This window comes from Orycteropus afer, unplaced genomic scaffold, assembly GCF_000298275.1.
Source record: "Orycteropus afer afer isolate SDZICR_OR568_19922 unplaced genomic scaffold, OryAfe1.0 scaffold00251, whole genome shotgun sequence".
Lineage (NCBI taxonomy): Eukaryota > Metazoa > Chordata > Mammalia > Tubulidentata > Orycteropodidae > Orycteropus > Orycteropus afer.
The window spans coordinates 989,252-994,415 of NW_006921838.1; positions in this window are offsets into that span (position 1 = coordinate 989,252).

Consider the following 5,164-nt stretch of genomic DNA (forward strand, 5'->3'; position numbering starts at 1 on the left):
CTAAGCTTATTTTTTCTTCTAATCTTTGAAAAACAAATGATTTTTTTAAACAATGTAATACTATTTATCCTTTTGTTTCATTTATCCTTTTGGGATGCCAGATGATACCCTGTTTAAGAAGCATAGTCCCAAGAAATGTATTTTCAAACAATTGGAGAGACACAAATAATCTATTCTCATTCACTAATTAGATTACTGAGTATTACTGAGTATGTTTTAAAATATATATATGTAACTAGCTTATTCATTTAATCATTCTTTAAGTCAGTCAGCAGATTATTGAGTGTCTAAATGAAGAGGGAAGATAGAAGAATTGATGCATTTAAACTGTGGTATTAATGAAGAATTTTGACTAAGCCATGGATTTCCCAAAGAAAGAACAAATCAAGTCTAAGAAGAAATACAACCTGAATGTTACTTAGAAGCAAAGAAGAAGAACTTTGGCTTACTTACTTTGGATACATCATCAGAAGAGAATAATCATTTAAAAGGACATCATACACATATAAGTTTTACAGAGGATATCTCTACAAAAAGAAAAAGGAAAAAAAAAAGGACATCATGTTTCATAAAGTAAGCAGAATTTCAACTAAAATGAAGCAAATTTTCAAAAAGATATATTGACCAAATAACCACAAGAATGGATTCCAATACACCAACTGCCATGGAGATAGCAAAGGACCAAGCAAGATTTTGCTCTGGTATATGCAAAGGAACCAAGAGTCAAGGCCCACTTGAAGCAACTAACATCACCTATATTCAGAGAGGTTAGGAACAGCTAAGGGAGACAAACTCATCTGTCAGTTTATTGTACTATGGTGGCTTGCATGTTGCTGTGAGGCTTGAGGCTGTGTCACTGATGTTTCAAATGTTCAGTCCGTATAGTACACAGGTTTCATTGCAGCTTACAGATTGAGACAGACTAGGAAGAAGGAGGAAGCCAACCACTTCTCAAATAATTGGCCAGGGAAAACCTCATGAATAGCAGTGAAACACTCTCTGATACATTACTGGAAAACTTTATGAATAGCCCAGAAACATCGTCTGATGCAGTGTGGGAGGACACGCCCCTTAGGTCAGAAGGCTCTCAAAATATGACTGGGAAAGAGCTGCCTCATCAGAATAGAATGAACCTTACCAACATGGATGAAGTAAAGCTTTTGAAACCTCCATTTGCTGACGTGGCACAACTCAAATCGAGGAAAAACAGCTGCAAACAACCATAAATAATTGGAACATGGAATGTACGAAATATGAATCTAGGAAAATTGGAAGTTGTCAAAAATGAAATGGAATGCATTAAGATTGATGTCCTAAGTATTAGTGAGCTGAAATGGACTGGTTTTAGCCATTTTGAATCAGACAACCATATGATCTACTACACTAGGAATGACAATTTGAAGAGGAATAGTTTGGCATTCATCATCACAAAGGATGTTTGAAGATCTGTCCTGAAGTACAATGCTGTCAGTGATAAGATAATATCTGTACACCTACAAGGAAGGTCAGTTAAAATGACTATTATTCAAATTTATGCACCAACCACCAAAGCCAAAGATAAGGAAATTGAAGAATTTTATCAACTTCTGCAGTCTGAAATTGACCAAATGTATAATCAAGATGTGTTAAGTATCACTGGTGACTTGAATGCAAAAGTTGGAGACAAAGAAGAATCATCGGTAGTTGGAAATTTTGGCCTTGGTGACAGAATTAATGCTAGAGATCACATGATAGAATTTTGCAAGACCAATGACTTATTCATTGCAAATATTCTTCTCAACAACACAAATGGCTGTACACATGGACTTCACCAGGTGGAGTACACAGGAATAAGATTGACTATATCTGTGGCAAGAGGGGATGGAAAAGCTCAATATCTTCAGCCAAAACCAGGCCAGGAGCTGTTTGTGGAATAGATAATCAATTGCTCATACACGAGCTCAAGTTGAAATTAAAGACAATTAAAACAAGTCCAAGAGCCAAAATATGACCTTGAATATATAACTCCTGAATTTAGAGACCATCTAAAGAATAGACTTGATGCATTGAACAGCAATGATCAAAAACCAGAAGAATTATAGGATGACATCAAGAATATCTATGAAGAAAGCAAGAGGTCATTAAAAAGACAGGAAAAGAAGAAAAAAACAAAATGGATATCGGAAGAGACTGAAACTTTCCTTGAGTGGAGAGTAGCTAAAGTAAATGGAAGAAATGACAAGATAAAAGAGTTGAACAGAGATTTCAAAGAGCAGCTCAAGCAGACAGATCCAATTACTATAATGAAATATGCAAAAATCTGGAGTTAGAAAACAAAAAGGGAGGAACATGCTCAACATTTCTCAAGCTGAAAGAACTGAGGAAATAATTTAAGCCTCAAGTAGCAATATTGAAAGGTTCTATGGACCAAATATTAAATGATGCAGGAAGCATCAAAAGAAGATGGAAAGAATATACAAAGCCACTGTACCAAAAAGAATTGGTCAATGTTCATCCATTTCAGGAGATGATATATGATCAAGAAGCAATGGTATTGAAGGAAGATGTTGAAGCTGCACTGAAGGAATTGGCAAAGAACAAGGCTCCAGGAATTGACGGAATACCCATTGAGATGTTTAAACAAAAAGATGTCATGTTGAAGGCACTTGCTTGGCTATTGCAAGAGATTTGGAAGACAGCTATCTGGCCAACTGACAGGAAGAGATCCATATTTGTACCCATTCCAAAAAAGAAGTGATCCAACACAATGTGAAAATTAACAAACAATGTCATCAATATCACATGCAAGTAAAATCTTGCTGAAGACAATTCAAAAATGGTTGCAGCACTATATTGACAGAGAACTTCCAGAAATGCAAGCTGCTTTCAGGAGAGGATGTGGAAAGAGGGATATCATTGCTGATGTCAGATGGATCTTGGCTCAAAGCAAAGAATACCAGAAGGATGTTTACTTGTGTTTTATTGACTATGCAAAAGCATTTGATTGTGTGGATCATAACAAATTATGGTAACATTGAGAAGACTGGGAATTCCAGAACCCTTGAGGAACCTGTACCATGACCATGAGGATGTCATTCAAACAGAGCAAGGGGAAACTTCATGGTTTAAAATCAAGAAGGGAGTGTGTCAGGGTTGTATCCTTTTACCATACTTGTTCAGTCTGTATGCTGAGCAGATAATCCGAGAAGCTAGACTATATGAAGAAGAACATGGCATCAAGATTGGAGGAAGAATCATTAACAACCTGTGATACACTGATGACACAACTTTGCTTGCTGAAATTGAGGATGACTTGAAGCATGTAATGATGAAGACTGAAGACTACAGTCTGCAGTATGAATTACACTTCAATATAAAGAAAACAAAAATCCTCACAACTGGAACTATAAGCAGCATCATGATAAATGGAGAAAAGTTTGAAATTGTCAAAGACTTCATATTGGTTGGTTCTACAATCGACGCCAAGGGAAGCATCAATCAGAACATCAGACAACATATAGCACTGAGCCAATCGGCTGCAAAGGACCTCTTTCAAGTGCTGAAGAGCAAAGATTTCTCCTTGAGGCCTACAGTGCACCTTACCCAAGCCATGGTATTTTCAATCGCCTGATATGCATGTGGGAGCTGGACAACGAATAAGGAAGACTGAAGAAGTGTTGATGCTTTTGAGTTGTGGTGCTGGTGAAGAATGCTGAAAGTACCATGTACTGCTAAATGATCTAACAAATCTGTCATGGAGGAAGTATAGCCAGAATGCTCTTTGGAAGCAAGAATGGCCAGACTTCATCTCACCTGCTTTGGTCATGTTGCCAGAAGGGACCATTCTCTGAAGAAGGATGTCATGCTTGGTAAGGTGGAGGGTCAATGAAAGAGGAAGGCCTGCAACAAGATGGATTGACACAGTGGCTGCTGCGATGGTCTCAAGTATAGAAAGGATTGTGGAGCTGGTGCAAGACTAGGCAGTGTTTTTTTCTGGTGTGCATAGGGTTGTTATGAGTTGGAGACAACTTGACGGCACCTAATACAACAACAATATATGTTTTTTGGCTACCATCTGTGGAGGAGCCTGGTAGGACAATCAACTAACTTCATCTTGGTACTTGGGTTTTACTGAGACTACAGAGAACCAAGAAGTTAGTGTACAGATTTCAACAAGTGCAATAAGGAAATAAATAGAATGATTAGATAAAACCGTTGGAAGAAGCTAATTTACATAAAGTAACCCAGGAAAGTCTCTTTGAGGGGCAATGATTGTGGTAAGATCTGAAAAAAGGAAAAGGGCAAATGGAGCAACACAATGAATCCTGATCATATTTCTTATGTGTAAAAAGGCAGAATTAAAGCCAGAGGTACTTTTAAAACAGTAACTTATTGAATCTTATTGAATCTATTTCACCTCTTGGATTAGGGATCAGACAGAAGCTTGTCTATCTCCAGTTTCTACATCCAAAGTCATTTTTGGTGACTGCCTTTTCATTGATACATCACAACAATGCCTAGGAGGAATACACATTGAGAGGACATTGCTCTTAAACTTTTAGAATAGTTTAGTCAATTCTAGATAATAATTATATTAACACACTTTCTAGAACTGTTTCATATTTTAATAACTCCTTACACCTATGTCTGTTTCCTCAAGAAAAATTAGAAAAATAACAATGAAGTTTTACCAAACTGAAGAATCTTTTTCACTTGTTCCATCAAAGAGATAAATGTGCACATGCATGTATTAGTGGGTGTGGGTGTGTGAGCACCTGGGTATGTGATTTTACGGGTGTGTGAGCACGTGTACACACGCAGACATTATCAACTTAAGTCAATTTTCTTCAAATGCTATTTCACATTGAAGGTAAACTCTGGCTTAATCCAAATTTGGAGGCCATGTTGCAACCAAAATAGACTTTTCCATTCCATGTTTCCTGTCCTTCGCCGCCTTTCTCCATCAGCATACCAGGGAACACTTGATCATTATAACGATCCACCTGGGGCGCCAGGGAGCATGATATATGAAAAACATTTCCTAAGCTTTATGCAAATTTTTCTTTCTTACTCTTATATTGATTTTTAAAGGAAATATAGTATCAATTAAATGTTATAAAATCTGACTACGTTAATGCCTTCATGAGAATAAAGAATATTAACATACTCTTAGTTCTGTTAATAG